The sequence below is a fragment of the Schistocerca americana genome, chromosome 10, assembly GCF_021461395.2.
Source record: "Schistocerca americana isolate TAMUIC-IGC-003095 chromosome 10, iqSchAmer2.1, whole genome shotgun sequence".
In the NCBI taxonomy this organism is placed as follows: domain Eukaryota; kingdom Metazoa; phylum Arthropoda; class Insecta; order Orthoptera; family Acrididae; genus Schistocerca; species Schistocerca americana.
In genome coordinates, this window is record NC_060128.1 from 143,260,200 (window position 1) to 143,272,212 (window position 12,013).

The following is a 12,013-nucleotide window of genomic DNA, read 5'->3' on the forward strand; positions in this document are numbered from 1 at the left end:
GGTAAAAATGTTAGCAAGTAAATGTAAACGTGTTGAATTATGCCTTCAAGAAAGAGGAAAACGTCTTCAGCACTTACTATGATATTGGTGAGTACAATGTATTTAACTATAATGGTTCAAATGGCTCTGAGCACTATGGGACTCAACTGCTGAGGTCATTAGTCCCCTAGAACTTAGAAATATTAAACCTAACTAACCTAAGGACATCACAAACATCCATGCCCGAGGCAGGATTCGAACCTGCGACTGTAGCGGTCTTGCGGTTCCAGACTGCAGCGCCTTTAACCGCACGGCCAATTCGGCCGGCTACTTAACTGTAGCAAATATAGTCAATTAATGTAATTGTTTCAATTGTAATAATGTTGAATCCCATCTCTCAACGTAACTGCAGCCACTAGCAATGAACCCCGGCCCCTAGCTTACACAGCGACTTGAATGAACTGCCAACATCACGCGCCTCGCAAGTGAGACAGGCAGAGCTCGCCCGTGCGAGAGACTTTGCGGACGCAGTCTACTTGATCTCTCAATAAAAAATACAAAAACACAAAAATCTCATTGCCATGTGGTCTCCTTGCTAGCCAAGTTGAGCTATAAATTTAATTTCTCCCCAGTGCTATTCATAAAGTCTCCATTAGATATCCGAATTATCCATTTAATCTTCCGCCTTCTTCTGTAGCACAACATTATTTTCAAAACCTTATATGCTCTTACGGTGTGCAATATTTATCGTCCGCGTTCCACTTCTGTATAAGGCAAAGCTTCAGGTAAATGCCGGCCGAAGTGGCCGTGCGGTTAAAGGCGCTGCAGTCTGGAACCGCGAGACCGCTACGGTCGCAGGTTCGAATCCTGCCTCGGGCATGGATGTTTGTGATGTCCTTAGCTTAGTTAGGTTTAACTAGTTCTAAGTTCTAGGGGACTAATGACCTCAGCAGTTGAGTCCCATAGTGCTCAGAGCCATTTGAACCATTTTCAGGTAAATACTTTTAGAAAAACACTTCCTGGCGCTTAAATTTATATTTTACGGAGGTGCTGTCGCACACCGACGTGACAAGAGTCATGGGATACCGGTATGAACATATAAAGATGTTGGTACTATCGCGAACACAAAATGTAAAAGGGCAGTGGATTGCCGAAGCTGCCACTTGTAGCCAAGTGTTTGATGGGAAAACGTTTCCGACATGATTACGGCCGTACGACGCGCATTAACAGACTTTTGGAGCTAGACGCATGGGACATGCCACGGAGAGACTTTGCGGACGCAATATATTATTCTTTCTTAGCGGTTCGATGTAACTCTGAAAAATTCCCGAGAAAATCGACTACGAAGTTTTTAGAGCTAAAGCAAGGACGGTTTTTCTTTGGGGCATGTGACTGTGTGATAAAATGCTCGGCAACCACGTGGTCAGCCTGTATTCGATTCCCAGACGACGCAAGAATCATGCGTGTTCTATGAAAATTTCCGTGAAGCGCAAAGTACATTAAGATGAAAAAATATTGGTAGCGCTCGAGTAAGGTAACTGCTGTTTCTGGTCTTGTTTTGGTCGTTGCTTTTTATCGATTTTCTCATTATTAGAATACGTACGTTATTTAAATATAAAATGCATATTAATTAACACAGATTTAATTGTCATTTTTTATGAGAAGTGTACCTCTTCTTATTTCTAATTACATATCGCACACAAAACTCCAGTTTTCATTGCAAATATAAATTCTTAATTACCTAGCTTTTATATAAGATTTTGTTTTTAAATTACAAATTAAGTTTTTTCATTTTTGTGTATTTTATACTTTACAGAAAAGCTCATACAACATGTATCGTTGTCTGAACATGTACAGCGGCCGGGAATCGAACCCAGGCCACTTGTATGTCAGAAAAGCGTTCTACCACACAGCTACAAGGCCCATGGTAGTAAAGTCGTTCTAGTAGTAGCGAGTTAAGGCAACTCGGAAGCCTTCAAAGTCGGTTTTCTCGATCATTTTTGAGAACTGCATCGAATCGCTTTGGCGAATTGAATTTTAATTCTAAACTTCACGTATCGCAAAGATAAAAAATTACAAAAATCGAATTTCCATGTAGTCTTCGCATCCAAAATTTTTTCACTTTTTATGTGACGAGAAATAACCTAATCCGGCAGAACCGTATTTCAATAATTATATGTAAGGAAGCAAGTACGAACCAGAAGTAAGCTTCAACCACAAGATGAACATGCTTGCTTCGTCATCTCGTTTGATTCGAGAGTTAAGAGGATCAAGCATACAACAAAATCACGCTACAACATTATCGGTTATGATATTTACATCTACATCTGTACTTAAGAAAATACAGTAAGGGGCATGGCGGAGGATGCATACCACATCAGCCAGCCGTTGTGGCCGAGCGGTTCTAGGCACTTCAGTCCGGAACCGCGCTGGTGCTACGGTCGCAGATTCGAATCCCGCCTCGGGCATGGGTGTGTGTGATGGCCTTAGGTTAGTCAGGTTTAAGTAATTCTAAGGGACTGATGACCTCAGCCGGCCGGTGTGGCCGTGCGATTAAAGGCGCTTCAGTCTGGAACCGCGTGACCGCTACGGTCGCAGGTTCGAATCCTGCCTCGGGCATGGATGTGTGTGATATCCTTAGGTTAGTTAGGTATAATTAGTTCTAAGTTCTAGGCGACTGATGACCTCAGAAGTTAAGCCGCATAGTGCTCAGAGCCATTTGAACCATTTGACTGATGACCTCAGATGTTAGTCCCATAGTGCTCAGAGTCATTTGAACCATTTCACTTCAGGGAGGAAACACAGATTGGTGAGAAAATCTTAAACTGAGAGAGAACCACTTGTTGTCAACACGAGGCGAGACAAAGACGAAAAGAAAAGCAAATATGATTGGAGAGAGACAGAAGATGATCAACTAAATTCAGAAAAACTGCAGCCTAAGAAGGAAAAAAGTCATTGATAAAATAATACGGAAGAACCATCACCAGCCGGAGAGAGAAGGTAGTCCAGTAGCGTAAAGCGATCGCCAAACATCTAAACCTACATACATACTTTGCAAACCACTGTGAAGTGGATGCCAGTGGGTAGTTTCTATTATACCAGGGATCAGGATTTCATCTTCTTCCATTCTCATATGAAAAGCGGGAAGAAAGTGTCGTTCAACACACTGCCAGGAAAAAAATTAGCAGAACTGGAAAAACGATGTTCATATTGATCTGATGACGGCATATGCCACCTGGAGGAGAGTAGATCCACTGATAATGGTTTCAACGTCGTCCGCCATCAGACAACGTAGTGGCATAGCTACCACCGAACGAGGTGGCGCAGTGGCTAGTACACCAGACTCGCATTCGGCCATCGTGATTTAGGTTTTCCGTCATTTCCCTAAATCGCTCCAGGCAAATGCCAGCATGGCTCCTTTGAAAGGACACGGCCGACATACTTCCACATCCTTCCCTAGTCCGATGAGAACGGTGACCTCGCTGTCTGGTCTCCTTCCCAACACAACCAAACCCCACCCCACATAGCTGCCACAGCGCCATCTACGTCTACCATTTAATATGGAACGCTCAGAATCAGAAAGTTCAGTGTGGTGCAGATGTGCGAAGCAAGCAGGAAACCATGCCACGGAGACACACTCGTGCTTCCTACAGCCACCTGAGAGAATTTGGCAGGGATCAAATTCTGGTATTCCGAGTGCCGGGATGGTCCTTTCGGAGAACTGCCTCACAAGGTGGAGGTGCTGCGCCAGTTGTGCAGCGATGCTGGTATCAGTTGGTCACGTGTACATTCTCACACTCATAGAGGAGGTCCTGGACGTCCACGCAGCGCCGACCCCTCCCAGGATCGTCGTACGAGGTGCATTAAAGTTCTAAGGCCTCCGATTTTTTTTTCTAATTAACTACTCAGCCGAAATCGATGAAACTGGCGTTACTTCTCGACGTAGTCGCCCTGCAGACGTACACATTTTTCACAACGCTGACGCCATGATTCCACGGCAGCGGCGAAGGCTTCTTTAGGAATCTGTTTTGACCACTGGAAAATCGCTGAGGCGATAGCAGCACTGCTGGTGAATGTGCGGCCACGGAGAGTGTCTTTCGTTGTTGGAAAAAGCCAAATGTCACTAGGAGCCAGGTCAGGTGAGTAGGGAGTATGAGGAATCACTTCAAAGTTGTTATCACGAAGAAACTGTTGCGTAACGTTAGCTCGATGTGTGGGTGCGTTGTCTTGGTGAAACAGCACACGCGCAGCCCTTCCGGGACGTTTTTGTTGCAGTGCAGGAAGGAATTTGTTCTTCAAAACATTTTCGTACGATGCACCTGTTACCGTAGTGCCATTTGGAACGCAATGGGTAAGGATTACGCCCTCGCTGTCCCAGAACATGGACACCATCATTTTTTCAGCACTGGCGATTACCCGAAATTTTTTTGTGCACTTCCATTGAGCTGACTGGCGCTTTGTTTCTGGATTGAAAAATGGCATCCACGTCTCGTCCATTGTCACAACCGACGAAAAGAAAGTCCCATTCATGCTGTCGTTGCTCGTCAACATTGCTCGGCAACATGCCACACGGGCAGCCGTGTGGTCGTCTGTCACCATTCATGGCACCCACCTGGATGACACTTTTCGTATTTTCAGGTCGTCATGCAGGATTTTGTGCACAGAACCCACAGAAATGCCAACTCTGATGGAGATCTGTTCAACAGTTATTCGGCGATCCCCCAAAACAATTGGTTCAAATGGCTCTGAGCACTATGGGACTTAACATCTGTGGTCATCAGTCCCCTAGAACTTAGAACTAATCAAACCTAACCAACCTAAGGACATCACACACATCCATGCCCAAGGCAGGATTCGAACCTGCGACCGTAACAGTTGCGCGGTTCCGGACTGAGCGCCTAGAACCGCTAGACCACCGCGGCCGGCCCCAAAACAATTCTCTCCACTTTCTCGATCGTGTCGTCAGACCGGCTTGTGCGAGTCCGAGGTTGTTTCGGTTTGTTGTCACACGATGTTCTGCCTTCATTAAACTGTCGCACCCAAGAACGCACTTTCGACACATCCATAACTCCATCACCACATGTCTCCTTCAACTGTCGCTGAATTTCAATTGGTTTCACACCACGCAAATTCAGAAAACGAATGACCGCACGCTGTTCAAGTAAGGAAAACGTCGCCATTTTAAGTATTTAAAACAGTGCTCATTCTCACCACTGGCGGTAAAATTCCATCTGCCGTACGGTGCTGCCATCTCTGGGACGTATTGACAATGAACGCGGCCTCATTTTAAAACAATGTGCATGTTTCTATCTCTTTCCAGTCCGGAGAAAGAAAATCGGAGGCCTTAGAACTTGAATGCACCTCGTATTGTAAGGGCAGTAGTGGAAGGTCGTTCAGCTGCCACAGTACAGATAAGAGGGCTTCAGAGCCCAGACGTGTCAACACGAACTGTTGCGACCCAATGGAACTACTGGCACGCACACCTGTAGCCCATCTTCTACTGACGCCACAGCATCAAATGGTTCAAATGGCTCTGAGCACTACGGGACTTAACTTCTAAGGTCATCAGCCCCCTACGACATAGAACTACTTAAACCTAACTAACCAAGGGACATCACACACATCCATGCCCGAGGCAGGATTCGAACCTGTGACCGTAGTGGTCACGCGGTTCCAGACTGAAGCGCCTAGAACCGATCGGCCACAGCGGCCGGCCACCGCAGCATCGACGTGCACGGCTCGACTGCTGCCGTCAGAGGATCACTTGGAAGATTGAATGGCGCTCCACGGTCTGCAGAGTTGAAAGCATATTTTGCATCCTCGAAGTGAGGGTTGTTTGCACGTACACGTGGACCTGGTGAGCGCGTAATCGTAGAGTGCATTCATCCCAGATACACTGTCCCGAACCAGGCCTTATGGTCTGGGGTGCGGTAAGCTACGAGGGCTATTCAGAAAGTAGGGAACGTTTTAGCATTAAAAAAATAAATTTTATTACCCTACCGGCCATTAAAATTGCTGCCCCCCGAAGATGACGTGCTACAGACGCGAAATTTAACCGACAGGAAGAAGATGCTGTGATATGCAAATCATTAGCTTTTCAGAGCATTCACACAAGGTTGGCGCCGGTGGCGACACACACAACGTGCTGACATGAGGAAAGTTTCCAACCGATTTCTCATACATAAACAGCAATTGACCGGCGTTGCCTGGTGAAACGTTGTTGTGATGCCTCGTGTCAGGAGGACAAATGCGTACCATCACATTTCCGACTTTGATAAAGGTCGGATTGTAGCCTATCGCGATAGCGTTTTATCGTATCGCGACATTGCTGTTCGCCTTCGACGAGATCCAATGACTGTTCAGAAAATGGAATCGGTGGGTTCAGGAGGGTAATACGTAATGCCGTGCTGCATCCCAACGGCCTCATATCTCTAGCAGTCGAGATGACAGGCATCTTATCCGCATGGCCTTAACGTGCAGCCACGTCTCGACCCCTGAGTCAACAGATGGGGACGTTTGCAAGACAACAACCATCTGCACGAACAGTTCGACGACGTTTGCAGCAGCACCGACTATCAGCTCGGAGACCACGGCTGCGGTTACCCTTGACGCTGCATCACAGACAGGAGCACCTGCGATGGTGTACTCAACGACGAACCTGGGTGCACGAATGGCAAAACGTCATTTTTTCGGATGAATTCAGGTTCTGTTTACAGCATCGTAATGGTCGCATCCGTGTTTGGTGACATCGCGGTGAACTCACATTGGAAGCGTGTATTCGTCATCGCCATACTGGCGTATTACTCGGCGTGATGGTATGGGGTGCCATTGGTTACAGGTCTTGGTCACCTCTTGTTCGCATTGACAGCATTTAGAACAGTGGACGTTACATTTCAGATGTGTTACGACGCGTGGCTCTACCCTTCATTCGATCCCTGCGAAACCCTACATTTCAGCAGGATAATGCACGACCACATGTTGCAGGTCCTGTACGGGCCTTTCTGCATACAGAAAATGTTCGACTGCTGCCCTGGCCAGCACATTCTCCAGATCTCTCACCAATTGAAAACGTCTGGTCAATGGCGGCCGAGCAACTGGCTCGTCACAATACGCCAGTCGCTACTCTTGACCAACTGTGGTATCGTGTTGAAGCTGCATGGGCAACTGTACCTGTACACGCCACCCAAGCTCTGTTTGACTCAATGCCCAGGCGTATCGAGGCCGTTATTACGGCCAGAGGTGGTTGTTCTGGGCACTGATTTCTTAGGATCTGTGCACCCAAATTGCGTGAAAATGTAATCACATGTCAGTTGTAGTATAATATATTTGTCCAATGAATACCCGTTTATCATCTGCATTTCTTCTTGGTGTAGCAATTTTAATGGCTATTAGCGTATATACGTCTGAAAGCGCGAGTGATATACTACTTTTCCACATAGTCACCAAACACATTGAGGCACTTATCACAGCGGCGGAAAGACCTTCGTCGTAAAATTCTGCCGCCTGAGGCTTCAGCCAGTGAGTCGCGCCCGCCTGGAGTTCCGCGTCGTCATCAAAGCGCTGCGTTGCAAGCCAGTTCTTCGTCTTGGGAAACAAGTGGAAGTCGCTTCGTGCAAGATCGGGGCCGTACGGCGGATGTGGGAAAATTTCCCATTTGTATGAATTAAGGAGTTATTTTGTGCGGTTTGCCGTGTGAGGTCGGGCATTGTCGTGCAGCCGGCCAGAGTGGCCGAGCGGTTGTAGGCGCTACGGTCTGGAACCGCGCGACCACTACGGTCGCAGGTTCGAATCCAGCCTCGGGCATGGATGTGTGTGATGTCCTTTGGTTAGTTAGGTTTAAGTAGTTTTAAGTTCTAGGGGACTGATGACCTCAAATGTTAAGTCGCATAGTGCTCAGAGCCATTTGAACCATTGTCGTGCAAAAACAAAGTTTTGGAAGTCGGCTTTCCTCGGCGTTTGTTTTGAACTGCTCTTCTAAGGCTGTGCATAGTTTGACAGTACCGGACAGAATTTATGGTTGTTCCACGTTCAAGAAATCAATAACAAGCACACCTTACCTATCCCAAAACACTTTCGCCATCAACTTCCTTGCTGATATGGTTTGCAAACATTTACTTGGTTTTTGGGAGCACCTTCTGTGCCCCCACTCCATTGCCTCGCAATTGACGTGTTTCACCCAGGTCTCGTCATCAGTTACGATTCGATCCAGTAATGAAACACCATGTTTGTGGTAACTGTGGTGTCACCGCCAGACACTACACTTGCTAGGTGGTAGCTTTAAATCGGCCGCGGTCCATTAGTACATGTCGGACCCGCGTGTCGCCACTGTCAGGGATCGCAGACCGAGCGCCACCACAAGGCAGGTCTCGAGAGACGGACTAGCACTCGCCCCAGTTGTACGGACGACGTAGCTAGCGACTACACTGACGAAGCCTCGCTCATTAGCCGAGCAGATAGTTAGAATAGCCTTCAGCTAAGTCCATGGCTACGACCTAGCAAGGCGCCATTAGTAACATTGTATGTATCTAAAGAGCCTCACTTGTATCGCCACAATCTCCAGATGTACCAAAAAGGATGGATTAAAGTTAAGTATTCCAGAAGCTACGTACTTTTCTTTGTAGCATTCATAACGTATCCTGTTTCAGACCTCACGCACCCTGCTTTGGCTTAGCGCGTGCCTTTCGGCTTCCTCTCATTGTGTCTAGGCTGTCTTGTCTAGACACAACAGTAACCTCCTCAAATGCTAACGTTGGTCCCATTCGCTGTTCTTTACGGTGCTCTGTAAGCATTTTGCGCGCCCATCGTGCACAAAATTTGTGGTAGCCTGGCTTTTGAGTGACAATTTCAAACAACAAGGTCCGTGAAACTTGTGGAAAAGAAAGTGAAAGTTTCGTTATTCTGAAGCGACGGATTTCACGGATCGTTTCATCAAATTTAGCGACAAGATCGTCAGTCACATTGCGCGGGCGTCTATGCTTCTCTTCATCATGAACGTTGGCTCGGCCATTTTTAAACCGAATGAACCATTTCCGGAGGGAACATTGTTTCCGTACACTTCGCACAGTTCACGATAAATTTCTATAGGTTTTAGGTTTTTTTCCAACAAAAACCGTACCATAGACCGCTCCTCACAACTGGCGGGATTTTCGATTGCGGTGCACATTTCAATTGGAATATCGAAAAAACCAGGCACGCAGATACGTTCCCGCTGTCACGGCTGGACTTCGACTGACAAGGGGTGGCCGCCAATTGTGAAATTCAGATTCGATTCATACTGCGCATAATAAAAGCTCATGCCCAGAGGTGTAATGTGGCAAAGCACCAAGATGCACTTCTCAGCCGTTGTCGAGAAAATCGACAGTTAAAAGAAACCGTTGCGGTGAAATACTCTCAACAATTAAAAATTTTCAACAGCGTCGTGGCGCAGCGGTAAGCGCTCGTGTTCATAATGAGAAGGTCGCCGGATCGAATCTCGCACCGTGCAATTTTTTTATAATTAGTTTTTTGTGATTAAAATATATATATATGTATATATATATATATATATATATATATATATATTACTATTAATGAATTGCTTATGCATGTTGGTGAAGGCGTATCGCTCTCCAATTGTACCGCCTCCATTTTTCCGATTGTTTAACAGGGTGTACCAAAGCTCTCCCGTCCGCACTGATTTTCGACGATGTTATAAGTTGCGCTAGGGACCACATCTACCTTCTTTCGAAGTTAGCAGGCAACTACGCTGTTATGCGGCGGCTCGTTTCGGCCCATTCAACATCTGTCCTTCAAGTGTAACGAGCGAGTAACGGAGTTTCTTTTTCATACCTGCCACAGCAAATTTGTGTTCGTGGGGTCTCTATTCTAATTCGAACGTTTGACTTACGCTATACGTATTCGTTTCGGAATATCGTTTCTACGTCTTCCGTTAACTATACGTGGTTAACATTATGAAGACAATTAATAACATTTGTGAAATACAACTTTGTTTGCGGAAAACATAATGATGTTCGAAGTCGTCAGTTTTTCCACGACAAACGACTTTCAACAACTTATAATATGCATAATTGTTGCAACTGATTGCCGGGAATTATATATATATATATATATATATATATATATATATATATATATATATATATATATGTGTGTGTGTGTGTGTGTGTGTACATTTGAATTACAAAAAACAAATACTAAAAAAAAAGGTTGCATGGCGCGAGATTCGAACCGGCGACCTTCTCATTACGAACCCGAGCGCTTACTGCTGCGCCACGGCGCTGTAGAAAACTGATAATCGTAGAATTTCACCGCAACGGTTTCTTTTAACTGTCAATTTTCTCGACAACGGCTGAGAAGTGCATCTTGGTGCTTTGCCATATTACACTTCTGGCCACGAGCTTTTATTATGCGCAGAATGAATCGTATCTGAATTTCACAATTGGCGGCCCTCCCTTGTGAGCTACAGAACACGCAGATACCGAAATATACGCGATCGGCGCGCGCCTAGCGGCGTCAGACGGAAACGTTCCCTACTTTCTGAATAGCCCTCGTACAATTCTCGTTCGTTTTGGTGTTTCTGAGTGGGACGCTAACCAGCCTTGGTACGTGCAGAATGTCGTTAAACCCGTCTTTTTACTGTTCAGGAAGGCGATGTGTTGTTCCAACACGATAATGCTCGGCCACACATGCTCTGCGAGACGTGCAGCAACTTCTCTGGCGAGCATGATCTCTGGACTTGTCTCCAACCGAGCACGTGTGAGGTAAGATGGGACGGAAAGTGACTTGTGGACCTCACCAACTGTCAACTCTTACAGAACTACATGAACAGGTCGAGCAGGCTTGGCATAACGTTTCCGAGGACAGTATTCGCCACCTGTGCGACCGACTGGATGCCAGAGTCAACACCTACATTGCCGCCCGTCGAGCCTACACCACGTACTGATAAAGGTGTTTCAGCATGGTTCGACACCTGGTACCTCACACCCGCTTGTGCTATTGATCTGTAAATTAGTCATTTCATGTACTCCATATGCACTGTTGCAACAATAAATCTTTAGTGAACCGAAAACTTCTAAAAAAGTGTACTAACTTTTTTTCGGCAGTATACATCTGTGCATATCGTAATGATTCAAATCTTGTCTTCACTGCTCCCATTGGAGCGGTACAGAATGGGCTGAAGAGCGTCTCTAGATTCGAAATGATAATTAAATGAACACCCTAGCTGCAAACAGGCGTTAATGTACTTCATTGGGGACATGTTGGAAATGTGTGCCCCGATCGGGACTCGAACCCGGGATCTCCTGCTTACATGGCAGACGCTCTATCCATCTGAGCCACCGTGGGCACAGAGGATAGTGCCGGCCGAAGTGGCCGTGCGGTTAAAGGCGCTGCAGTCTGGAACCGCAAGACCGCTACGGTCGCAGGTTCGAATCCTGCCTCGGGCATTGATGTTTGTGATGTCCTTAGGTTAGTTAGGTTTAACTACTTCTAAGTTCTTAGGGGACTAATGACCTCAGCAGTTGAGTCCCATAGTGCTCCGAGCCATTTGAACCATTTGAACCACAGAGGATAGTGCGTCTACAGGGACTTATCCCTTGCACGCTTCCCGGGAGATCCACATTCCCAACATGTCCACACCACTACATTCGTAGTGCGCCTAATAGATGTTTGCCCATCATACTCATTACTCGTGGCAGATTAATCTACCAAGTCTCGTACGAGTTTGGGCATAGCGTGTGCGCAGTCGAAAATTTTTGTACAGTATTAGAGGGAGTGCCATGAGCAGCATACTAGAAATCCTAACTGTTGGGAGCAGACTTTGGGTGTAGGGATGCGTTTCAACCTCAAAGTTGTATGGCTTTCCTGAATAGCTCGGAAACGGCGGCCTCCAGCGAAGGCATAAGCCGGCACAAAATTTAACCGCATTAAATTTACTACAAAAAGGTGCTGTTCTTCTTTTCTGTAGGACTAACAACTGGCGCGCAGCGAACGAGAGAAAATGAAAATAGCGCGCTTGGCCAGATGTAACATTTCG

The 12,013-nt window shown here is 46.3% G+C and overlaps 1 protein-coding gene and 1 non-coding gene across 2 annotated transcripts in view; one reads left to right on the forward strand and one right to left on the reverse strand.

The window, feature by feature from the left end:
- Positions 1–12,013, forward strand: part of LOC124552612 (unconventional myosin-Ia) — a 730,641-nt gene that overhangs the window by 352,908 nt on the left and 365,720 nt on the right. The gene's annotated exons all lie outside the window — the stretch shown is intronic.
- Positions 11,249–11,323, reverse strand: Trnat-ugu. Its single transcript has one exon. It is a non-coding gene; the product is annotated as a tRNA-Thr (tRNA).